Genomic DNA, 27659 nt, shown 5'->3' with positions numbered 1-27659 from the left:
AATCTCCACCAAAGTGAAATTTGCTTCCAATTCTGCCTTGCAGGGTGGTGCAGATTCAATCCTAGATCGTCATATTTGGACACATTTCTGTTTTGGGTTGTGCAAGTATTTCAGCCAATTATGGGGCTGATATGTTTTGCGGCCAGCTAATTGGTTGACATATTTGCACATCCGAAGTGAAAACGCCCAAAAAATAAATTTAGTGCAGGATAACATCCGAAATGGTAAATTACCAAACAGCGAAATGTGTCCCCTATATTTATTGGTGAGACAATCTCTTCTGCAGTATTTAACAGCATGATGCTCACTTGCTGGAAATGATGGTGACGCATGGGAACATCTCTATGGCACTTTGGGGTAAAGATGACCCCAGGTCCCAGGCCCAGTTTACAGTGTCCTGCAGAACTCACATTTCTAAAACCTGTTCATGAAATTCAGTGAGCCTATGTTGCATTATTTGGGAAATGCCTCTCCATCTATGCCTGTAATGAAGTCAAGTCTCTGCTTAATGGCGGGCTAGGGAGGCCCTCTGCAGGTAAGGAAAGTAGCTAGCTCTACTGTGGACATATCACCTGAAGAGCCCCTATCCAAACCCAAGGCCATGCTCGAACTAATTGATCCGACATGGGAGAGAGAAGATTCTGAGTGTAGAGTAGAGTTACCCCATTGCTCTACAGTGAACAGCCTCCCTCTGGCTATTTTATGTGTTAGTGTCATGAATTGGCTCACTGTGTGACCCTCTACCAGCATTTTGCATGCTGCGTTCCCCGATTGGCACATTTTTTGCCCACTATAGGGCCAAACCTGGATAAAAAATCCCACAATCCGATGCACTCGATGTCCACCACATATTAATGCACAGAACGTTGCAGTGTCGCTTACGGGTCCCTTCCTGCAAACACGGAAAAGGTTACTTAAGGGAATGAAACCAAAAGCATGGCCCTTGACCAAGAGCGCTGTCTTGTTTTTTTCAAGTGTTTTGTGGTTCGATATGGTGGGAACAAACTTTGCTTTGCCTCGATTTTTAAACTGCAATCGCCTTGGTACCTTTGTCTCTCAGCTTTTGATTAATACACCCCGCTCCCCAACCTTCACCCAGTTTCTTGGACTGCTTTGTGCCCTACACTTATCAGATTATTCATGCTGCGACTCCCGGGCTCTTGCACAGGTTCGTCACCGCCTCCTTTGACTGTGAATATTGTTGGGATTAACTATATTGCAGCCAGGGGTTCTAGTGGCTCCTGGTTTTTGGGGATTGCCTATCTGTTAATTCCTTTTTAACTGCGGGCCCTAATCTCTCCTCCTACTCCGCAAGCTCTGTGTCTAACACTTCTCGTCCACCTGCATTTTTTAGACCTCCCTATGGGACCTTTTTCATATCTTCATCCTCAAAAGCAGCACTGGTTTCATAGGATATCTTCTAGCATTGAAACCGTTTATTTGGATCCTCTTTAGGGACTCGTCTTCAGAACAATCTCGTGGACAATCAACTCTTTGGGACCTCATGTATGGATGTCTATATGGATTCATTTCGGGACAACTTTCCCTTTAGCAGTTTCCTCATGCCGTCAGGTACCACCCAGGGTTCTTTACCTTTTTCTTTTTGTTGTCCTTGGGTGGCTTGGTTTGGTTGTTCCTTTCACTTATACCTAGATCTTCAGATTGTTACCTGCTCCTACCTGGGATTTCATTCTGTTTTAGGGGACCTATGTAGTGATCTATTCATGTACAATTGGGTCTGGTAGAGGGAGAGGGCCCTTCCAAGTTACAGGTGGTAAGCTATTTGTTGTTCTCTTCTCTCTGTAGACAGGAAGACACAGCAGCCCCCCCTGACGTTCCCATTGCCCTGACGATCCAGGATCCATGCAGGACATCGGTACTCTTGGGGATACAGGGTTGTTTGGCCAGGTGGGGCTGCCATGAAGACCAGCCCATACCCCTACCCCAACCCCCATTTCTCAGCAAAAGGAAAACAGAAGAAGCTATCCAATATAGCAAGGCCATTTGTTTGAGCAATTCTTGTGTCATGAGAGTCTCTGTGTCTATGGTTGCTCAGTCCGGCTGCCCTCCCTTTTACTCCACTCTGGATTTTTCTCATATCTTCAACTTCACAAGCAGGGCTGGTTTCATTCAGATAACTTCTTGCTTTGGGACCTTTTGTGTGGATCCTCTTACAGACCTCTCTTCGCCATACCTATGGAACAATATTCTGGAAAATTGTGATCATGGGTCCATGGGGCATTGGATACTTTTGGGAGATCCTGGGTCAGTTAGGACAGGTACGGCTGCCACGTGGACATGGCACATCTGATACTCAGTTTGTCAAGTCTACAGTGTCTGCACAGCTGCAGGGAAACAGCAGATGATTTGGTCACTGCTTTATGGATAGGCTCCTAATGACTTTAACCAAGTAGGTCCACCACTTCTGAAGCATGCGCATGTTTGTACGTAAAGCAAGATTATTGTACAATCGTCCAGGGAGCCGCAAGATGACCCTGTGGAGCCAAACTAACATGTCTTGCCGAACAACATAAGTTGACAAATTATGTACATTTTTGCAACAGTTAAAACACTCCCGTATATTTTATCACAATCCACCCCCACATGTGATTGGACAAAACCTAAACAAATAAATCCCATCTTTCTCCAATTCTTCCAGTCTCATTGGCCACTTGTTATCTTAACTACAATCTTCAGATCATATCCATAGCACTCCCCTTCTTGGATTTCGTTTGTGGTAGGTCATGACATCAGCACATGGTTACACATTCATATACAAACATAATTAATTACAGGTCACAACTGGCTCAAACCCTTTTAACCTTAAACATAATTGCACATGGTTTGCATGGATACTTCAAGTAACATGAGGAAAGCTGAATAAACAGGTTCACTTTGAACTGACGATAGCCATCTCATCCACCACAATTTTCATGGTGTCCCAGAACATTCTATTCTAAATGACTACCATTTCAGCATGCACAGCACATTTGAGAATACAATTGAAACCCCTGGGGACCGATTACTTTGGCCATGAGCATAACTTCACCTCGAGTTTATTACTGGTCAAAACAAATGCCCGGGTCCCTCTGCACAACTTCAATGCTCTTAAAGAGATTACATCTGCCTCCTGCAGAACTAAGGCCATAAACTCTTGCAGGTTTATTAGCTGAGCTGACCACCTGCTTAAGGTCGTAGTTACTCATTTAGCTTCCTCTGGCCCTGAAACTTTGCAAAACCAGTTTCTCAAAGTCACTTTAAAAGTTACCTTGCAAAAACCCTGACTGCTGTGTTTTAATCCATTTGTAAAAAATCCCACTACATGTAGATTTATGAATTCCCTGTGTATGTATATCAGTGTGCATGCATGTTTAATAATGGTCATATTTTCTTCACAGTGGGTTCTCTATGACCAGTCCGCTCTTCCTTGCATGCACATTATAAAACTCCTCGTTGCCAGCTTCTGGACACTCCGTAGCAGGTTATGTCTGAATCGTTTTTATATTTCATTTTGCGGTTTTAGCATTTTATCTTTCTATGCACGTGCAAATCTAATATGTAACAACTTTAAACAAAAAGTAGCACTAAAGTAGCATATCCCATTCACATTTAACTACACTGGATACATATGAAATCGCAACATCACACCGATTTCACCGCACCCCCAGTCACAAATATGGTGAGCACAATATGAACCCATCATCGCTGGGACCTTTCCTGGCCACCCCAACATTCCCTCCCTTCAGTAAATACTTTAACCAATAAATCATGTTCCTGCTCTCCAAATCTATCTTCTCTGGGAAAATCCCTACAATCATTTCTCATACCAGTCCCAGTATGAGCATACTCCTCCACTAAACAATCCCAACTCATGCCCTCACCCTTTCCGCAATCTACCCGCTTCTCCACAAAATCATCCCAATTTGGTGGCAGACACAAAACTGCTTCAGTCTGAGTACTCATGCGAGATGAAATGGTAGTTATTCTAGCCTTGGACAGAGTCACAGTCATCATGGCAGCTGCTTTCGGTTCCTGGGGAGAACATCGCAAGAGCATTTGATGGAAACTAAAGATTAGAAAAAATACAAAGATAGGTAAAACATTTCTTACAGCAAGGCTCATCCAGGAAAAAAAAAGTTCAACCACGGGTCATTTGTGATCCATGCCTCATTCTCCATAATCAATCTGAGTTTATGCAAGGTGGCGACAGTCAGGGACCCATTCTCAGAATCATTGTGAGGCACACACGTGCAACACGTGCAACACACATGCAACACATGCTCCCTATTTTCTGACAAACCCCTCCCTCTATAGCTGTTAGGTCAAGTCTGCACCTAATTTGTAAGGTTATAAGACTCCGGGCCTGAGGTGGTTCTTTGATGGCACTGAACGCCGACTCTGATGAATTGATAAACAACAAATGTTCATACCTGGTCACCTGCAGCCACCTGGCATTTGCCGTGGCTTGGATGTCGGGAGAGATGTGAAGAAAGTCTCAGTGCGACTAAACAGCCAGTATTGTTCAGGAATGTCCATTAAGGCTTTTGATGATGCAGCTGAAAGGTAGTTAGAACGCTTAGTCCATTGCAAAAGATCATGCTTCCCGTTGTCAAAGAGTCATTGATATGTCCACATGTGGTGATACAAGGGATGCAAGAGGCACAGGGGATGAACGGGGCACAGATGTGATGTTGGGTATCGGGCGGGCCAGATATAAATGTTCCTCTGGAATAACGTGGACGGGCACGTGCAATGTGATGAAGCTGCATGCACCTAGCTGTCTATAGGCATACGATCCGCATGTCCAAAAAATGGCCAGAAGCACAGCTCTTCCTGAAGCCAGTTCGGCGATGCGAATCGTGTGTCTGCAGTTCCCATTTGTGTCAGCAAGCACTGTGCCATGGCCCTTAAAATACAGAGGAAAATGGGTATCTGTGGTTTTTCTGGCTCCTTGAGCCACGTCAGATGCTGCAGGTAACTTTGCCACACATTCCCACAATCTTGAATCACCCGCGTCACCCCTTCTTCTGATAAACCCCTCATTCCTCCTCCTCTGAAACTCTTCATCCCTTGCTCCCAACAGTTAGTGGAGATAATAGCCCCTTTTAGACTCAGTTGGCATCTGTGCAAACCGAAAATTTTTCTGCTCTTTAGTATCTGTAGCTGAACTTTCTTCGTCAACAGGTAAAATGCATGCTGTTACTGATTGCCCTTTGAACAGTCCTCGGACCCCACACAATGCTGGGTGCACTAGACATAGTGTGTCTGCTATCTCTACTTAATTCGGGATAAACACACTAGGGACACCAGAAGCATGGGGGATGAGAGCAAATTTAGCAAAATCCTACCAATCTCTCTCTCCCAACTTTCTGTATATAGCTGTACCAAACATTATCTGTTGCAAAACCATGTGCATCTACTGTTAAGTCTATTTAATATTCCTCATTGTTCAAGAAATCAACATCAACATTTCTTCTATCGCTAAGGTGCACCTCTTGTTGCCCTCCACCTTCACAGCAGTTGGAGTCACATAAATCACTCGGTGCGGCCCATGGTAATGACGCTAATTCTAGCGGCAAAAGAACATCCGTATGTAGATCCAGCCGCTTGCAAGTAGTGGTTACTTTCGCTGATCGTCCGTTTCCTTGCTGCTTTCTCCTGTAGACTGTTGGTGAGAAGACATATAACCTTGACACTTTTGGTTAAAGCCCTAAGGAATTCCCTAAACTCCTCACTTATGACCTCTGCTGTCATCTGTGCACCTGATGCAGTGTGTGCAGGTGAGTGGTGTGTGTAGCCTACACCCCATCACAATCTCATGAGGGCTGAGGTGGTGCTCTTTTCCTGGCCGATTTCTCAAATAAAATACTCAACCAACACAGTGCATGTCCACAGTGAAGAAAATGTAACAGATGATAAACTTAAATGTCAAAATCTGTAATTAGAAAAGTGCAGGGGAGAATGTTGGTCCTGGCACATGGACCAAAAATAACAAAGACAGAAAAAGTTCCAAAAAAATGAGAGAACTCCCGTCCCCTGCACTCTATCACAGGCTCATCAACAGAGCCAAACAGTCATGAATGTCTTTCATATTTCATTAGTGTAATTAATACAAATGTCAGATATCAAATATAATCAGTGTTTGTGGACAGGGTTAACACTTCAATTAGTCGGGATAGCAGCACAGCATGCTGGGCAGGGGTCCCGTCAGATCTCCTAAACCGTCTTCTCTGCCACCTTGATAATACTGAATGCACAGTGGAGGTCACATACGCGGAGTCAAAATAAATGTTGACTGCCTTCCCCTTACTAATTTCTAGGGCCTTTATAAGTGACACTAGTTCTGCCGCTTGCACAGAGTAATTGCAAAGGAACCCATTTCTTTAGTCTGACCCAGTATTCCCCTTCTACAAGACCCACAACGGCCGCACCTGTATGCCTCTTACCAGTGTCTTGGTTGATTGAGGACCCATCAACAAGTACCTCACCTCCCACCAAGGCGGCCTTTTTAACATTTGTCCTTTCTTCCTCTTCTCCCTCATAAGTGGTAAAATCATGAACAATGACACAGGTTTCACTGGCTTGTCCATAAATGTCACAGGATTGACTAGGTGACACCGTACGGGATGTATCTATGCATTTGATAAAATAACCTTATGTCCTGAAACTCTTCCGATCATCAAAGTCGACTTTGACTTTTCTAAAATCACCACAAAGACTGCATGCTCCATGTACAATGTCACCAGGCAACCCATGGAAATGGTTGAAGATTTTTGAATTGCAAAAGCTGCTGCAGCTAAAGCCTGATCACAATGGCACTGTCCCTGCATCACTGGGTCTAGGAGTCCGCTCTAATATGCTAAAGGTTTGTGGCCTAGTGATGTTTGCTGGGTCTCATCACCTGCCCTTTCAAATGAGAAAACAAATTAAATGGTTTCTTGTAATTCGGGGTCGCCAAGATCGGAGCATTGCTGATCGCTGTTTTGAGTTCCCAAAAGCAAGTCACCATTTCTTCAGAATATTCCATCGGATCCTCCAGCCTCTGTGCTTCAAGTCCCTGCAGTAAGGGCCTCACCTAACTAGAGTAGTCAAAGATCTATGATCCACAATAGTTAGAGCCCCAGAAACTGCTACATTTGGTTCACTGTGACTGGCTGAGGTGTATTCGGAACTGCGGTGGCTCTCTCCAGCATTAACTTTCTACTGCAGGCGTTATCACTTGCCCCAAATATACTACCTCTGTCTGGTAGTACTGCAATTGGTCTTTGTCCACTTTGTGCCCCTTCTCTGCAAGCAGGGTGAGGAGTGTTATTGAATCGCCTCAACACTGCTCTTCTGAACTGCTACAGACCAGCAAATCGTCCACGTATTGGATTACTGTACTGGACACACATTCCCCAAATCCATCCGAACCCCCCTGTTAAAACACTCAGATTCACATTACCCCTGGGCAACCTCGTGTGCTCGAATCTCTGACCATGATGCGTCTAGGGATTCAATTGGGTGAACCCCGCTTACTACAATGCCTAGAATCTGCAGCTACCCAGAGAAATGACCACCTTGAAAACTGTAACCGAAGAGGAAGGCTTGCAGGGACAGGGACCCTTCTTCATTAAAAGACAGCGACTATTGCATACAAGACACCAAAAGAGAAGGGACCAGGACCAATGCGGATAAGAAAGAAATGCCCAAAAGGGTGTTTTGAACTATGTTACACACATCTGGGAATCAGGTAAAGAAGTTAGATCTAAATCCATCTAGTGAAGAATTAAGGGGCAGTTTACTTAGAATAGGAAGAGTATGTGACCTTCACGTCTCCGAATCCGTTCCAGGACTAGAAAGGGTCTCAGCAGCCCAGGAAAGCCAGCATACCAAGTCCAATCACTGTAGTGGGGGGGGGTGCTACCTGGAGGCAGTACAAGGTGGGAGCTGCAGAGCCATCATTTCAGAACGTGAAGACCAAGGTTATGTGGCCTTTCAGATGGGAGCCTCAGAGTGCAGAGCTATAATCTTGCTATTCAATAAACACCCTCACCCTAATAGCGTTTATAGAGGGGCAGAACAATATATACACATAGCAAGTCCTTTGGCTTGCACAACCCATGTGTTAAGAGGCACCCAGGAGTTCAAGAAATCCTGAGCCCTATGAATTCGAGAGATCTGGAAGAAAGTTTGCTCACAGTAATTATAGGAGTGACATGACTCCAACACTGCAGGATACTATACGCCATAGGAGATAACAAAGGCGGACAGGCTTACATAAGAGCAAACCAGCAGCGGAGAGTAGTCATGGGGTCTCTCTTACAAGCGGGGTTCTCCACAGGGGTTTGCAGAGACCTTGACACCATTGAAAAATACACCACATACTCCATCCCAACCAGCTGGTGAATGTCGGCACAAGCAAACAATACTCTGAGTTCAGTCAGGAACTCCAAATGGTCCAACGTGGAGCCAGTAGCAAGGTAGGACTTTCACCTTGTGCTAAGATGGCCGCCAAGTATTTTAACAGCTCATAAGGGCACCATATTCCATATTAATAGTGGTAAGGGCAACAAACGATACACAACTCTAAAAACAGGACTATTTCTTGATTTAATTCTGGTGCAGACTGTGCTATAACTGCACCACGCATTCCCACAGTTAGCACTCTTATATAACTTAAGTTCCCAAAGCCAATGGGCTTTAAAAAGCAAGTTAATGGAAGTTCTAAGTAGTCCATGCATATATCTTTCCTGCTGCATGTAATTTGAATGCAGAAAGATGGCCATCTCCCTTAACAACTGTTGGTGTGTCATTAGGCTGCACACACAATAATATGTACACTTGTATCAACTAAATGGATGTCAATGAAAATGTTATGCACACTATGCATCAGTAGAACTAGCTGGGCAGAAACCATAGACACCACTATTTAGGCACATAGCATATTGCGAAAGGTAGACTGTTTGGCAGAACTCAATTTAAAGCAGAAGTTTTCTAGAACTTCTTGTTTTTTAAATTTTAGGGGTTTTCACCTTGTAGATGGCAATATATGAGTATTATTAGTGGCAATTAGTCACTTTATGACCTATGAAATCTCTGACTTGGAAGTGTGATGTAGAGAGAATAGGTTTAGTGATGTTTCTACCTTGTGAAACAGTATTAAACATTTTTTAAACTCACAGAAGCCAATAATGCAGCTCAGCATTGTTATTTAGCAGCAAGAGGTTGTCTGGTTGGAACTTCTGTAGGGCCTATGGTTCTAAATGAAACTCACGAGGGATAACAATATTAAAATGGTCAGAGTCAATAACACGTTGAAGGATCTTAACACTAAAGCGGGTTCCCCCTCTTTATTCCCTGGCTTGGGAACAGTCTCCTAAAGAACTTAAAATTATCAGTAAGGGCATCAGGATGGGATTATACCAAAAGGTGGAAGAGTCTATTTTAGGGGCCACCAGTCGTTTCAGTAGTCCCATAGCTAATATGTCTTAAGGATGCAGCACCCAGCACACTTCTTTGCTTGGTGCTGTCACAAAGTAGACATTGATCAACAAAACAGGACAGAACAGGGAATTGGGTTAACAAAGGGGATTGTATTAATAAATGTGTACAGGATTGGCCAAAATAAACAGTGTCTGAATTAAGCTCAAGGCTGTCAGCATGGCTCTTCTCAGTGGAGTAGTGTTTGGTTATAAAGTATCCAAAGAATGGGTCTCTCGTTAAAGGAAGATGCTCCAACAATTTTTCTGCCAGTGGTCAGCAAGTCTGGAGTTTGTTTCTCACAGTCTCAGATTTTAAGGTTCCCACACATTTCTCCTGGGGGTTTCAGTCTGGGATTAAAGGTTCTCTTGCCATAGTCTGTCAAGCCTTTTCCCCTTGGTTCTCAGTCGCAGGTGTTGGCTCCATACTGGAGTCGGGGGTATTTTGGAATCTGCTAGTGTCGTTCCCCTTTTAATTTCTGTCAGGGCTTGGTTCTTCCAGCCACTTGCTCCCAACCTGATCTGCTCCCCAGAGCATCACCTAAAGCATTGCTACCATAAAGCATTTTCCTCCTTTAGCTACATCTCAAGAGGTAGCCATTTTGTCTTCATGATCTCTTCACCGAAATTCCCCTCTACACCTCTTGGTACTACCTCCTCCCTTAGTAATTTACTAGTCTTTCTTTCCACCCTGCACTTCCTTCCAAACCTTCCTCAAGGTTACTCAGGTTTTTCGACAACTTCTTTCTGACAGCTCCTCTTTCAGGCTCCAGAGCTTCTACACTCTGTACAACACTTCATCTACGTTCTACTTAACTCCCCCTATGCCCGGTTATTTCTTTATCCATCTCTCATCACTATATCAGCATCAACTGTCTCTTGTCCTCGCCACCTTCTTCACCCCTTTGTGCCCCCCTTTTACAATCATTAATATATTTCAATACATTTCCAAGACACCAAATGTTTTCAACCATTTGGGTACTTCCCTCTCAACCACCAAGGTTCTCCACTTCTCCCCCATTTCTGCCATTATCAGCACCTTCATTCTTCCAAACTCCAGGGTCCTCTCCCTCCCAGTCCACTGATTTTCATGACTCCTCACCATGTGGGTCTGCCTTTAATCAGCCTTGTAGGTCCTCTGGGCATCCTTGTTTTCTACTTACCCCAGCTGTCCGGGTCTCTCCATCAGCCTCATGCTCTCCCCTGGCTGCAGGCCATTGGTCTAGTTTCGTACCTCCTGTTCCTTCTCCAGCTAGTTATTTTCCTCTATCCAGCCAACACTGAATGAGCTCTTCATTCTTCCTTTACCTCTGTTTGAAAGAGCGCTTAAAGTTGTATAGGGATTTGGCACCTCCTTCGAGCCTCTCTGGTGAAATGGGTACCCACTATGGTAGATCGGATGGAGATTAGCTGCTATGCTCAGTCTCTGGATGTGGCTTAAGCCCTGGTGTGATACTTTGGATTTGCTTGTCCACCCCCACTGTGTGGTCCTCATCCTGCCTAAGAAACCCTGACGGGTGTCCCAGCCTTCTTCTGTAATAACTCAGGGCTGCTGCATTGAAATAGAAATCTTAGGTGTTGGAAGTTTTCTGGGCCTCCATTGTCTGCTGGATAGCAGGTTCAGGAACTACAACCGCCATATTGGTATTCCTAACTCCTGCTTTAGGTTGCAGGCTCACTGCCTTAGGGATTCCTTAGCCTATCTCAGGTCCGCCTCTTTGTTTAGATAGATGCTGGAGCCGTTACAGCATTGCACAAGAGGCGCCAAGCATACCAGCACCATTAATTCTGCAAAAACAGTGCTCTTCGATTTTCTTGAAGTTGCAGGAGTAGTTACAGTTATCCTGTAATGAAGTCCCCCTGTCTTCTAGAAATGGCATGGTGGAGTCAGCTTCGGGATCCTTCTCATGATGACCCTGGGCTCAGTTTTATGTTGCTTGTGGCACATGCCCCCCCCTTGCCCTCCCCTGAGTTACCCCACCATCCACCAACACAGTCAGGCTGGGTAGCTTTGTCACATTGCACAGTCCCAGGCTTATAGCGCATTGCTCGCCTCCTGGGGATATAGTCCAGCTCGCCTACAGACTATGTTCTACCAGCAAGTATTTCTATCCCCCTTGCTTATGCGCCGGATTTGGCATAGATATTCTTACCCTTTAGCCGTTGGTCACCCTCCAGCACTATCAATGATATCTGTTATACACTCCTATCAGCAAGCATGTCTCACATCCTGGATTAGGGTATTGACTTGGTATAGCTATTCTCAACGTCTAGTCACAGGCTGCTCTCCTGAGCTACCAAGGTTACCTTTTACACAGCTCCTGCAAGCAAATATTACTTCCCTGCTTGCTAATGGTAAAGCTTTAAGCGTAGATATTAATTGCGTAGCCGCAAATCGCCCTACTGGGTTTGGCTCAGGGGCTATATACATGAATTTTTAAAGGGCCTAGACTGATGGAAATATTTTGTCTAACAACTAGATGTCCGACAATCCTTATGCTGTCCTAAAACTGATTACTGTAGTCTGACATGCAAACCTCTTTGTCTGGTACTGTGGCAGTGCTCATCTAATGTGTGACTTCTGTTCTTGAATATGATTATTGAAACGCCCATGCAAATTACATTTACATTTAAAAATCCGTAACCTAGCCATTGATTGTGCCCCACGCCAGACATGACTAGATAACCTGTGCTACAGTACTATATAATTCTAACTCTGTAGTGTTGACGATTGCCAAGGGAGGCCTAGTTCGATATAATAAATTCAGTGGGCCCTTGCTCATAATGCCCACACGTATGACGAACCCTACCAACATCCTATCATTCTCTCTCCTGCTAGCCACAATACAAATCGCAGCAACCATGCCCTGCCCAATTAGCACAGAGCCCCGCTAACAACAAACCTAGGGAACCTCGGAGTTAGCCAATACTTTAGCTCTCCCTGCATTTTAGAGGCTAGAAACGTTAGACTCCGCTCGCGCCTCAGCAGACTACACGACCCACTCGCTAGATCACTACCACCAGCTAACATTAGAAGTACCTACCACACCACCCACAAAATGCCCAACAATATAACTACGAATAACAATGATCCAGACCATATCGATACCAAACTGAACATCTCTAATAATTCCAAAAGTTCCCACCAACGGCCACCTCCTTCCACCACTACCAAACCTGCTGCTCCAATTAAAGCAGCACTAATAAACGCAAGGTCACTAATAGCACATGCGACGGACATTGCTGACCTAATAATAACCAATAACCTTGACTTCTTAGCCATTACAGAATCTTGGCTGCATGAAGCAGCAGGACTCCTACTTGCCCTAGCTGTCCCAGATGGCTTTACTATAATCAGACAAGACTGAGCAAATGCACGAGGCGGAGGAATCATCATCGCTAAATCTAGCCTCGCTATGAGACCTGGCCAATCCCATAAAACACCCTCATGTGAAACCCTCACAGCCAAACTCCCTTTAACTAACTCCCAGACACTATCCCTGACAATCTTAAAACCACGTCTCAACGACTAGTCCTAGGTGACTTTAACCTAGGTTTTAATCACCCTCTTGATAAACAGGCTACAACCATAGCAAACTCACTATCTGAACTAGAACTCTCTCAAAATGTTAATGAGCCTATTCATACTAAAGGAAGAACCCTGGACTCTGTCGAGATCTTCCTCGCCAAACGCAATTCCTATAACAAACGCATTTCAAGCGCCAACTCTAGTACCAAAGAACTATTCTCCATCCTCAAAGAACTTGAATCCCCTATCACCACACATGAAATCTGCTCCAAGGACAAAATGTGGTGCTCTGATATACAACAGGCCCTATCGAACAAAGTAACAACCTGCAAAATATAATTTCACAAAAAAAGACAATCCATTAACCACTCACCCAACCATACCGTTCCTAATGTCCTCTCCAAAGATAGTTCAGCTAACCTAACCCCCCGCTTCTATTTCACCAAAATTTCTATCCATGAGGTTGACAAAGTAATACTATCACTTAAGCCGTCCAACTGCCAGGGATACCTTTGTCCAGCTCAGTTTATAAAAGATGCGGCAAGAGACCTGGCCCCTTTCATCACTAAACTGATTAATGCCTCATTTTCCTCTGGTACCGTCCCAGCTAATCTTAAACAATCATGGGTTCTAACATTACTAAAAAAACAAACATTAAACCCGGTAATTCCAACTAACTACTGCCCCATCACCACTGTACCCTTTCTGCTCAAAATCCTTGACAAAGTGGCTTATCTCCAGATCCAAAAATTTCTGGAAGAGCACAAACTCCTGGGAGCTTGTCAGTCAGGTTTCCGACCCCAACACGGAACAGAGACGGCCCTTATTGACCTGAAAGCACAGGTAGATGAGCTGAGAGACAAAGGGAAAACAGCCCTCCTCCTACTACTAGACCTCTCAGCTGTATTCGACCTGGTAGATCACAAGGTCCTATGCAGACATCTAGACACGGCTGCCAACTTTTCAAAAGAGGCAATAATATGGATTGAGTCCTTCCTGAGCGACAGAACCATGAGGGTTTTTGCGCCGTCAGCGGCAGCAGACCCTATCCCCATCACGTGCGGTGTTCCCCAGGGATCATACGTCTCCCCCACCCTGTACAACATATTTACCAAGCCCCTCTTTGATGATCTGGATCTTCTTGGTATCACCTACACTAAACTATGCAGATGATACTCATGTTCTCCTCCCACTTTCTGGGGATTACAAGGAGGATTTGGCCTTGGTGAATAGGGTGTATCTCATCATCCAGGCATGGATGGCCATTCATGGTCTATGCCTGAATGATGAAAAAACGGAACTAATCATACTGGGCACACATGCCAATATAAAAAAATGTGTACAGGATTACTCCTCATTCATCATCGATGGTAACCTTATTAAAGGTAGCCAAAGAGGTGAAAATACTTGGGTTCTACCTTGACTCCACCTTATCCTTAACTAAACAAGTCAACGCCTTGGCCTCAGCTACAGCCTACACATGTAAGCTGATTAGAACGGGAAAACCCTTTCTATCAGAGTATAACTGCATTGTCTTAGCTAGAGCCCTGATCTTATCTAGACTAGACTATTGCAAAGCACTATACATTGGCGCCAACAAATCCATCACCCAAAAAATCCAGATCCTTCAAAACAACGCCCTTAGAGCGGCAAAAGTGTCTAAAAGGGTTCATATCTCAGCAATCAGGCGCCAAAACAATTGGCTCTCTACCCGCAACAAAATCCACTTAAAAACTGCCTCCTTGATACATAAGGCACTGAACAATGGTGCCCCCAGTTGCCTGGTAAACAGAGTCCAAAGAAGAACCTCCACAAGACCTATAAAACTCACCAACTCTAACTGCATTGTTATTCCAAGATTTAGACTAACCAAAATCGGTGGTAACAGCTTTCAGGTCAAGGCTGCCCAACTATGGAACTCTCTACCACACCATATCAGGGCGGATCAATCCTATCCCAAGTTTAGACTCAGTTACATTAACTAGCTCGAAGTGAACGATAACTAAACGACTACGTACACACCGTTGTTTACTGTTGTATATCGGCTATTTCCGTTCATTCGTATACCACACTTGTGTTCCTCGCTATGCCTATTCTATGCACTACAATGTAATTATTATCCTCTCTGTGTATCTGTGTATAACCATGCAACCTGTTAACTAAGTTTCACATTTTCTGTACTGCTTGCGCCGTGATACCCCAGGGTCCGGTGCGCGTCGTATAGATGAATGCACTAAACTAAATAGTTGGCAACTTCAGGAAAGAAGAATGGTGAGAAAACGTAGAGCAGTCATAAAGGTGTACAAAACCATCTACATTCTGTTCTGTATTGGTTAAATGTAATTTATCAGGTGAAAGTCATATGACCTTTATTTTTTTTTTAAACAATACAAAATAATACAAAATAATGTAATCAAAAGCAAGTGCTAACAAAGTATCTAATGGCTGCTATGCTACCTGTGAGCAATTGTTGAAAACGAAGGCACATTCATGGGTTTCCTTACGGTACAAAGTGAAAGGGCGTGAAGAAGTAACACAAGCTATTGTTTGAGAAAGTCACCACCTTCTTACTTGCATATCATAGGAAAGTGATGTAGGATAGAGACAGCATACATTTTCAAAAATATATATTTATTGAAATTCTGTGTGGTTGCTTCTCCGTATGCTTCTTACTTCAAAAGTCCAAATAGAGCCCCTGCATGGCAGAATTACATTCTTGAAATGTATAGGCTCCCCCTCTGTTGGCATGATCACATTAGGAAAGCCATAACATACCAGCACATGCTCTGTACCCATCCCGTCCACCTCACCTTGGAACACTCTTGAGGAACTGAGAGAGCACAATGAAGGGGAGCGTGCCTCCACCCGTGATGAATCATAAGGAGCCACTTACTACTGAAATGATAAAACATCCTCTCAAAAGGCCTTGTGTTTAGATGTGCGAGAGATCTGGGCAATACACCCGAATTGTTCTTTAAAGCGACATGTTCACATATCATTGAGCGTCACTGTTCTAATCCCTCCCTCGTTTACTTTTCAATAGGGGCTATTTGTTCCCCACAAACAAACAGCATCTGACCCTGCATTGACTCCAAACCTACATCCACACCTAGCATTACCCCTTATACTCTAGCTCTGCCTCCAGGTAGTATAATCGTGATGCCTTGGCCTTTGGTCACAACTTCAGGATAGCTTCATGCTATTTCTGGAATCATCCAGTGGCTATAAAAATTTATTTGAGGACCACCGATTTAATGCCTAAATACCACTCCTCATAACTCTGCCCAACAAGGCAGAAACATATCTTGGGTAGTTCTTGGCACTCTTGTTTAGCTGAGACTTGCCTGACATTTTGGTGCTGGACTATCCTAGTTGGTGGAGTGATTAGACTGCTAAGCATATTGTTACTCCTCCTCAGATATAGCGCAAGAGCTAAAACAGGACTGTAGATCCGCCAGGGCCTGGAGCGTCCAATGGAACAGGCCATTTGACCTTGTTCATTCTCAATAGGAGTGGCTCTCACACCTTTGGCAGTATGTGTACTAGGCTTAATTTCACTATGGTGATGGTGTGGTGCGTGTGATGTTACACTATCTTACACATCTTATGTGGCTTCTAACTAAGAGTTGTAAGCGTGGTATGACAATTGTGAAGATATGGATGTTTACTATCTTCCCTTCGTGTTCTCTTCTATAGGTTGTATACAAATTGTTTGAACTACACTTGTTCGAATTACAATTGACCTTTGCACAATTGACCGAATTGTGAAGGTCAATTGTTACATATATGCGGTCAATTGTGCAAAGGTCAATTCGGACCCTTGACTTTCGGTCAATTAGGTCATTCAAACAATTGTGTTCAAACAATTTGGGTAATACCCTTCTATAACATCCAATAGCCATTGTTTACACCTATGTCAGGGGACTCATGTTTACCAACTCTTCTGTGCATGCTGTTGTCACAATCCTTCTCATCTGCCACCCAGCACCGCTACATGCACACATTCAGAGACTCAAATGCAAAGTTAAAACCTGCAAACTGCCTCTGCATTTATTTACTTGTTTTACGGCTGCAGTTTTGGACCAATCTAATTGCATGTTCCATTCTGGCTTTTGGGTTAAACCAGCAGATGCCTTCTGGGACATATAAGCGGTCCAAAAGGCAGAGGGCTGGAGGAGGCATACTAAATACATTTGTTGGTAGCAAGCTACTAAGAGCTGCAGAGGACCTCATTGCTTTCACCTGTTCCAAGATGGTCAGGCTGCAGAGAGCTGGAGAGCCCTTAATTAGAAACTACTGCTGTGGGCTACTGAAGCCAGGGCTGGGCTTAATTGAACACAGCTGCCAGAGTCTGCAATCAGCTTCACCCTGCTGGCTGGGAGGGTCTTTATAAGCTCACTTTGAACAAAAGCAGTTGTCAGTCAACTGCTTCCACTGGGAATTCTTTTTCTTGTGATCCTGTTACCAGTTTTTGACCTTTCCTGGAAATTCTCTTTTGGCATTTGAATCCTGTTGCTGTTGATGCTTGCAGCTCCCTCTCCAGTCTGCTGCTGCCTTCTGCCCTGCTTCTCTGGGCTCCCGCCTGACGGCTCTGCCGCACTCCGCTGCCTTCCGCCCTGCTCCTCTGGCGGGTCTGCCGCACTCTTCTGTCTTTTGCCCTGCTCCTCTGGGCGCCCACCTGATGTCTATGCCGCACTCTGTTGCCTTCTGCTCTGCTCCTCTTGGCTTCCCGCCCAGCAGTCCTTCCACACTCTGCTGCCTTCTGCCCTGCTCCTCTGGGCTTCCCTGCCTGGCAGTCCTGCCACACTCCTCTGCCTTCTGCCATGCTTCTCTGGGCTCCTTGCCTTGCAACCTGCCTGTTCTAGCTTCTGATATCTTTGTCTTGCTTTCCTCTCTTCCTTGTTCAAACTCAGTCTGTTGAAGTTTCCCTGTTTGTTCCTCGCCTGCGATATTTACCGACTTCAGTCCTTAGTTCTAGTGTCTGTATCCTATCCTGTCCTGTACCTGGTTATTTCTTTCAACACTGCTTTCTACTTGCATTACATCTTGGTCCACTGTGGTGCTTCTACTTGAATCCGTTTTACAGTGTGACCCTGGGTTGGTCTCCGTTCAGATAAGATAAGGGAAAGACTTCTGTTGCCTTCACCAAGTCCGTTGAAGTCGTACCTGCCTCAGTATATGGTCTTCAGTTTTACCCTTGCACTGAGTACAACAGTTTCCTCTGTACGCCTAAGTCATGACGCTGCTGTATGACTGTTAAGAGTAATCTGCTGGTACCTATCCCCAGGGCTTTCCTTAATCCCTGGAGACCCCTTATATTCCAGTACACCATTATTTCTGATCAATCCGTGTTGCCCAGTGTACATGCTTGTCTTTGCTTTTTCTCTGTCTTTTTGTTTACAGCCTGCTTCTGCTCCTGCAGTTCCTGTGAATACCTGTTTCAACTAACAGCCTGGTATGTACCCTTTTTCTGTTGTATGCTAGCATTGCCTCCGGAATATCCCCTAATCTACGTACATACCGTGAGAGATAGCCTCTACCCTGTGCTCTTCGCCCCAGCTTGTGAGAGATGTCCCCAGATAGCAAGTAAGTGAATGCATAGTAATATGCCGATTTTGTGCTCATTTCTCAACAGTTTAGGTAATTGTGCCTACTTGTGAATACTTACTATGTGACACATACAGTTTTGTAGGTGATAAGGGATAAACCTGTTTAAATTGAAGTCTGAACCCTAATCTTTGTTGATGGAAGTGAAATAAAAGTTTTGGGGTTGGCTTCTGTTGCTTATTCTTTTGTCCCCTAGGAGCGAGACCAGTTGCCCATTTCTGGGTTCTGGAAATCCACCAAACAATATAGACCTAAACTATTTTTTGTAAAAAATATTTCTGTATTGCCATTTTACACTTTAACAACCGTCAAACTTCTCCCTCACCACCCTGTCCCACAACCGCCACCCCTCCACTTCCCCCAGGGTCTTGCTGTGTCCTACCTTATGAAGTCCTGTTAAAGTATTATTTTCCTGTGCTTATGTGATGTCTGATTTGGTTGCCATAAAGACTCACTGTATATCCAGTATCCTAATATTCTGTGGACACCATTGTTGCATATAATCACTTTTCAGGTAGTCCATCACCTCTCTGCAGTCATTCTCTGTCGCATTGTATCTGATATGTGATCCACTCCATGGCCACAATGTCCCAGAGATTATGTAACCAACACGACAGTGGGTGGGTCTTTTTGTTTCTAGTCTTTTGCTATCACCAGCCAGGCTGATATCAAGGTCATCATCAAGTTTCTCTTTTGAGGATTTGGGATTAAATGACTCTCCTGACCTAAAAGTCCACATACGTTTTTGCCCAGGGAAAGAACAGGCAGTTCTTGTATCATGCTGGTTATATGACCTTTAATGTCTTCCCAGAAGCTCTTTACCTTGAGGCACTCCCACCACACATACCTCCAGTCCCCTATCCCCACAGTACCCCTCCAGAATTCCTGTGAGACTATTATACATTTTGTGTAGTTTACTTGGTGTGTATTGCCATTGTAACGTCATCTTATACCATGCCTCCCGCAATTGTATGGATCTGGTCAACTTTAGGATATTACTCTACAATTCTTCCCAGTACTCCTGTGGGGTATCTTCTTCTATAGCTCCCTCCCAGGCTGCTTGATATGGCCACATTGTATGATCCAAGCATTCCTGAAGGATCTGATAGAAATTTGAGGTTAGTTGCTTGTCACCCGAGTGTCTGGTTATATATGTTTCGAATTTCGTCAGTTGTCTGGTCGTAGTGCAGCGTATCTGTGGTTGCATCAACCAACGCCTCAGCTGTATGCATTCATATCGATCCGTTTCCTTTAATCCTATATGAATCTTGCATACATCAAACCCTGCTACCTCTCCGTTCCACACCATATCTCCAATCTTCAAGCACCTTTGTTTCCGCCATTGACTGAATTTGCCCTTTTCCATACCCAGGAAGAAGCTGGGATACCCGAACATGGGGGCAAATGGGCAGGGGCTAGATGACTGGAAGCTCCTCTTTAAGCACCTATCCAAAATGTCACATATCGTTCGGAGCACCACCCTTTGTATGGCGCTCTGGGGCCTATCCTTCCTTGGTAGCCATAATAACACAGCCAATGGTCATCCCGCTACTGCTCTATCCATCCGAGCCCAGACCTTTTCCTTTCTTTCTGAAAACCCTTCCTGCACTACTCTCAGCTGGTCAACTTCATAAGATTTATTTAAATGATGGAGTCCCATCCACCCCTTTGCCTTTGTGTCATCAGTAAATCTAGCGCTACCATGGGGCGTTTAATTTGCCATATGAATTTGGTTATAATTGTGTTAATTATTTTAAAGAATTTCTGTGGAACAGGAATCGGGAGAGTTTGGAACTTAAATAGGAATCTGGGAAGAGTCACATTTTTACAGTTGTTATTCAACCCAACTACGAGATCCGAAGGGTAGTCCATCTTGAAAAATCTTCTTGAACTTTCTTTATTAGATCCGGGTAATTAGCATTATATAAAGTCAACATTTTTCTGGGTAGTTTTACCCCTAGGTACGCAATGCTGCCCCCAGCAGATCGAAAGGGGGAGGAGCTATGCAAGACGGAGGGTCGTTGCTTTGTTAAACCCATTTCAAGCATTTCCCACTTAGCCATATTTATTTTGAGCCCCGATATTTTTTCTTGTTCCCCAATTATTGCCACCAGGGCTGGGATCGAAGTTTCAGGTTCCACCAGTGTTATCATATCATCGGCGTATGCTGCTGTCTAATGTATTTCCCCACTGAACGGGACTCCTTTTATATTTTGGCCTTATCTGATTGAAGCCAACAGTAGTTCTAAATAGATTGCATATAAACAGGGAGTTAGAGGACATCCCTACCTTGTCCCACTCTCCATCTGTGTTGTATCGGACAGGTGAGCGTTAATTGATGACCTTATCGAAGGATTTTTATAGTTCGCTTCTACCATCCAAATACAGTGTGGTCCAAACCCCATATGTTTCATTGTCTGGAAAAGATGAGGCCATTCTACCTTATTGAAGGCCTTTTCGGCATTGAGAGATATCAGCGTCGCAGGGATCCGTTTTATTTCTAACTTCTATATAAGATGTATGACCTTTCGCGTACTATCCCAAGTCTGTCTTCCGGTAATAAAGCCCGATTGGACTAGTCCTTTAACACCTGGTAATACACCTTTTAATCTGTCTGCCAAAACCCCTGTGTATATTTTGGCATCAATGTTATCAATGTTTAGCAAAGCGATGGGTCGATATGAGCTACAGCTTGTTAGATCTTTATTTGGTTTCCCAAAGAGAACCACTTTCGCCACCACCAAGCGAGTTATTCTCTCCTCGTACCAAAATTAATTATATAATCTTGTTAGGAAGGGCGTAAGGTCTTTGCATCGCAATTCTTAAAAATCTGCTAGGTATCCGTCTGGGCCTGGCACTTTATTGTTAGAGAGAAGCCGTATTATCTTACCTACCTCCTCCTCAGTTATTTCAGTTTCTAAAGAAACCCTGTCTTCCCGGGTCACCTTAGGGATCTGTGCCTTATCTAGGTAGCCCTGCATCAATTGATGATTCGGTCGATCTGAGGAGTAGAGCGGTTTGTAATAGGTCGAAAATGAGTTCACAATATCTTCAAGCTGTAGACACTGTACCATCTACTTGCTTAATCCCATCTATGTTGCGCTTACTACTTTGTTGTTTCAAAAGTCACGAAAAAAATTAATCTGCCTTGTTTGCCTTGATATAATATCGCTGTTTGAGATTGAGTAATGCCTTCTCTGCCCTGCCTGTCCTTAAAAGTTCTAATTGTCCATTTATCTCTTTTAACCTGTTATAATCCTCCTTGTACATCTTTACTGCTAATTCCCTTTGGGCTTCTCTCAGTTTAGCCTCAATGTCCTTTTCTATCCTTTCCTTCTCTTTAACCTTTGAGCATTGAGAGATATTATTTCCCCCCTGAGCACTACCTTGAATGCTTCCCACACATTGTGCAGGGAAACCCCTAGTGTGTCATTTATTTCAAAGTACATTTTGATTTTATCTTTGAGTGTTACTCGTGCTACTATGTCATATAGAAGTTCCCTCAGCATCTTCCATGACCACACCGAGCTACACTGTTTCATTACCCTTAAGTGAACTCCAATAGGAGCATGGTCGGACAAGGAGATCGGGTCTACCTCTATCTCCATCAATGATCCCAGTAACCCTGGAGCTCCCAGGTGAGAATGAGTGATGATGTGAGAGAAACATGAATAACCCGCCTCCTTCTCTTTTTTGGGTTGCCAAAGGTCTTTCAGCGCCATTCCTGAAAGCTTCTCCCGCACAGAAATGGACGGGCCACGTCCCCGGATGGTAGCTTGGCCACTCCTATCTATAAGTATTTCCCTGTCAGGAGCATCTCCCCATCCACAAAGCGTTCCAGTTTCCAAAGAGCATTGTATATAAAGGCATATTGTTCCGTGTATGGTTCATAGTGTTAATACCCACCAACAAAAACCTAAAAACATTGAGGGCACAAGAGCACCCAGATTAAGTAATAGCCTTTAACTAGGATCAAATTTAAAAAAAACGTATCCCAAATTAATTAGAAAGACTTATTCTAGGACTCAGCCAGGTCTGAAAGTTCAGTTCTTTTCATTAGCTTTATTTGACAAAGTCATACAAGCACACATACATTCACATATCATAAAAATACATAAAAGATAAAACATGATGCACATAATACACATGAAGAAATAATATACAGGCAGAAGTGTTGACATTGATTGGTACCCTAAGGAGTAACCTTGAAGTTTGCTCATACGTATCCACCAAACCCACTTCAGATATTGGCTTGTGGCATGCACTGCCGGAATAGGACAGCATTTAGACAAATTGCCATTGCCCCTTCTGTGCATCTACATCCATGCCCCCGAAAGAGTGGGTTTAGGAAATGCCTCCTCAGGGTCAATGTCGCAGGACACAGCAGAATCAAATGCTTCAGATAACACATGCCACCCCTGCCTAGGATACAAATAGATGAAGAGTCAGCATCCCATCTAAGCATCAGCTCTGCTGTAGGCAGGATCCCAAATCGAAATTTCACATACAGGGATCTTTCAGGCTTAGGACTGATAAGATCCTGGTATGGCTTAAACCCCTCCTCCGCCTGGATTGTAAGATACCGTACTATGGATTCGGAAGTTGTAGCTTTAACCAGATTATCCCGCCGCATCAGAGCCAAGGCTGCAGCTTTAGCTCAAACTTTACAATGTGTGGTAATGGCATGTGGGTCGCTCCAATAGCAACCCAGACCCAAATCCATCAGACTCCTTTTTACATGAACTGTCCACTTCAAATTCGTACCCCTTGCTGGGATAATATATCTATCGGTGCTTCTCTGTATTTAAGTACATTTTTGTTAGACCACAGCTCGACCCAGTAAAGAGCTGGATGCAATTGGAAGGCAGACTATTCCCTGCGTGCCCATCTCAAGACGTACCGGCAGGCTCGTGGAGCAGATGGGCACTCCCAGTAACTTCTTCAGCTACTTATTTTCTACAACTGCCAGGGTGTGTATGTTGGTGAGCCTCCACAACTCTGCTCCATACATCGCTGCTTGCCATGCCTGAGCAGTATATGATTTGAGGGAAACACGTACGGCCACATTTCCATGCTCTGCAGTAAACCAGGCAAGTGCCCCAATATACCTCAACTAGAGTCAACCTGGCCTTCTCAAGCTGCCTCGCCCAGCCACAGGTTGCTATTACTTGTATCCCGAGATTGTCGTATGTGGCAACCTGTTCAATCACCCCTTCCTCCAGGCCCAGATTTGGTCACTTTTGCTCCCTCCTGCTATTAGAATTGAAAACCATGGCTTTTGTCTTTGTGACTTTCAGTATCAAACCTTTTCTTTTACAAAATGCAGTAAATATGTCCAGCTGCCTGCGGACGCTCACGGGTGTCAAAGATAACAGAACTGCGTCATCTGCAAACAGCAGGGCCGAAATGCTTTCCCCTGCCAATGTCGGTGCATCCGTCCGAACTGCCAATAATTAATTTATCCCGCCATTAATAAACAAGCTGTAGAGCTTGGGAGCCAGTACACATCCCTGGCGGACACCCTTGATTATTCTGATGCTATCGGAGGTTCTCCCATCACTGCCTCATCTAACCACTTCAGTATTGCCCGTGTATAGGTTCTGAATTGCAGTCAACAAGGGACCCGTGATGCCCTGCTTCCTCAATATCTCCCAAAGACGCTCCCTAGGGACAGTGTCAAAGGCAGTGCACAGATCCACAAAGACTGCATCCACACTAACGTTTCTTAGGACTGCGTGCTTGTCGCACACCAACCTTAGTCGACTGTGCTCAGTCCTTCCAAGAACCCCGCCTGACTGTCATTAATTATTGACCAGCTGCTTGACCACGAGTCTAAATGTAATAATGCCCTGCAAAAAATGTCCCCCCCCGTATCCATGAGTGGAATGGGCCTATAATTCAAGGTGTCATCTCTGGGGCCTTTTTTTATAAATTGGGACCATCTCTGCTCTTCTTCAGGACATTGGTACTGCATTATGCTCAGAACTACATTAAACAGCATGGTTAGATATGGCACCCAGACTGCTATCCCATTCCTATAGAAGTCAATGGGTACCCTATCTAGGCCAGGTGCTTTACCCAGCTTCAGGCACGTGAATGCTTACCCCACCTCCTCACATGTTAACCTAGGTGGGGGGTAACTTGTGACAACTCCACCCATGGTGCACAGCTCGTCAGGGCTAGTCATACAAGATGCATTTCCCTTTTCCCCAAAAGACTGCTATAGTGTTCAACCCAAGCTCGCTCTGTAATGCGAGCTTGCAACATGTTCGGTCCCATTCCCTTAGCCGGCCCGATTAGGCTCCAGAACCCCTTTGAATCTCCTTTATCTACGGCATACTGCAACTCCCTCCAGATGGTCTAATGCCAATCCCTCTTTTTCTCCATCATAATCCTGCTGTAATCTGCTCTGCCCAACCTTAACCCATCGCCAGGTGCTCGTTGTCTTGCTTCTTCAATCAGCCTGCCCTTAGCCAGCCTGCAACTTTTATCATGCCAGGGGTTTGAAACCTTCACGGATTTGTGCACTACTTTTAGAATTTAGAGAAGTGTGTCCCCACCTTTGCTATCAGGTTATCGTGTTATTATTACTATAGCAACCCCATCTGGAGGTTGGGGGGTTACCTGAGGCAAGATCGGCCAAAAACAGAACAATCTCTTGATAGACCAAGGGCAGAGTTACTTTGAGGTCAAGCTTACACCACCTAATATTATGTCTGGCATGATCCAAATGCTCCCCTGTAGCGGCCCTAACCGTGCCATTGGCCACTCTCTCGGCTGCTATTGCCCAGACAGTCTCACTCACTTCCAGAAGCAGTGGGTGATGGCTGCTTTCGACCGTATTGTAAATACAAAAGGAATTTATGGAGCCGCAGGCCTCAATGTTCACCAGGATATAAATCAATATTACTGTTGAACAACCTGTTGTCGAACGTTGGGGCAGCTGGAATATCCCCAAAAATCAGCCACTACAAGCCCTTAGGTTAGCCGACATGAAGGCGATAGCAACCTCTTCTGAAAGTCTCTGTTGCCTGGTTGGGAAGCTTGCATTAAGGGTCCCCAACCACTAACCCCCCCTCCTACTCCAGTATATTGACCATATTACGCAGAGGCTCGTACTGGAGATTGAGGTCCTCCACCACCAGGGTCTTTACCGTCCCCCGCACCGACAATCTCCATCCCAGGGCGATTTCCGCTATTGTCCCTATCAGCTCTGCACCCTTTCCTGGGATGATCCGGTTGTAAATATTTAACAGCAGCATCTCAGAATTATCGCTAAGCTTGATACGCAATTCCAGAAGATCTTGAGAACCAGTATCTATTTGCTCAACAGATTTAGTCAAGGCGATATTCACCCATATGAACAGGCCTCCACTTGGACGGGCCTTCTCACCCTGACATGCCAGAATGGCAAAGGTGGTATAACACCTTGGATATTAGGCGACATCAGAGCCCAGGTTTCTTGGAAGAAAATCACACTGAATTCTTAACAAAAGAAAGCCAGTCGTTATATCAAGCATATGTTCTTAACCCCAGTGATGTTCCATGATATGACCCGCACCCCAAGCCCGAGCTGGGTTGGGCTTACACATTGGTGGTAATTTGCATATCCGACCCCCAGCAATGCTCCTGATCGCATTCCAAAGGAGCATAACTATATCCCTGTCGGGGGTGTCCGATCCATCACCTCCTGGGGGCCATACCGTGACTCCCACTCAGCTGGACCAGTCTCTTATGGATCTCAGTCGGGTAATCGCAGGTATTCAAGGGCCCCCCACTGTGCTGCCCACCACCCAAGGGCATGCTGCCAGTTCTTACATGGTTATGAGCTTACTGTTCCAAATTATCCACTTTTGCTCCTTCCACAAATATACCCCTGGGATCCCAATGGCTCTCCCTGCTTCCACCCGGCATTAGGAACATAGAAGTCAGGCGGGAGCATTGTTCTCCCAATAAGCAAATTACTTGGGGGCAGCAACCTTTGTTCCATTTCCAGTACCCCCCGAACCAAGAGGGGGGTCTTTAAGCTGGACTTTTATTGAATCGCTCCTATAGGGGCCAATTAACCTCCTCGCAAGAAACAATATCACTGCGAATCACCGAAAGGCATTCTCTCTTGGCTCTCAGCCAATGTGTTGTTAATAAGACCCTCCCCCCGCTCATATTTGCTGTCTCCGGGCTTGGGCACATTCATTAAGTAAAAAGTATCCATCCTATGAGTGCTGTCATGTTTGATCCCCGGGGAAATGAAAGCCCTAAAATGGTGCTGCATTATGAAAAGAAAAAAAAAGAAGAAAAAAAAGAAAATCACACCCACATCACTTTTCGAATCCTTGAAAACAATGCTGCTAAATACCTGAACTCTAACAAACAAATATGTCTCAAGGTCAAAAAGAGATCACAGTTTAAAAAACGAACATGCCCATAGTTAACACACAGAGATCAGAAATAGTATTATGTCCAAAACTCCTGGACCACTCCCCCCCCCAAAATAGAAAACAGCCCCAAGAGTTTCAGAATGAATGTGAAACGCTGGCCCTTTTAAAAGAACATCTAATGTAGAACTTTTCACACAGTAGACTAGCCCTGATCACTCACTGTTGGCACTTACCCATCACCATTCAAGCAATTCCCTATTACTACTAACACTTAGCCATACTAACCTGCACTTACGCATTACCTGTTAATTTAGAATCCACCTTATGGCCATGCAAAAGGTTACCCGGCCTGTACCAATGGCCTGCCGGTTTATACATTATGTCTAGGTCCGAAAAGACACCAGATTCATGATGCTGTAGGAAATGTATCGCCCACATTGTATAGCTCACCTTACAAATGCAGACCTAAAGGTACCAATGTGCGTAAGCAGTCAACCTGGGATTGTAAATCCATCCCATGGTGTCTTAACCACAATTGTACGCAAAACCTCTGCAGAGCATCCATGTCTTAAAAAATGCACTAATGGAACGACTTGCAAGTTTGAGTCCTACAATATTTCTAATCAAGGATTCGTCTGCATAATTAGAGTGTAACTTAACAAGATCTTGCAGACATCCATTATT

General features: G+C 44.5%; 1 protein-coding gene across 1 annotated transcript in view; it reads right to left on the bottom strand.

Moving 5' to 3' along the window:
* Positions 1 to 27659, bottom strand: part of TTC27 (tetratricopeptide repeat domain 27) — a 1783878-nt gene that overhangs the window by 294501 nt on the left and 1461718 nt on the right. The window lies entirely within an intron of this gene.

Source organism: Ambystoma mexicanum, chromosome 4q, assembly GCF_040938575.1.
Source record: "Ambystoma mexicanum isolate Mex_15411 chromosome 4q, UKY_AmexF1_1, whole genome shotgun sequence".
Lineage (NCBI taxonomy): Eukaryota > Metazoa > Chordata > Amphibia > Caudata > Ambystomatidae > Ambystoma > Ambystoma mexicanum.
This window is presented reverse-complemented; position numbering and strand designations above follow the sequence as displayed.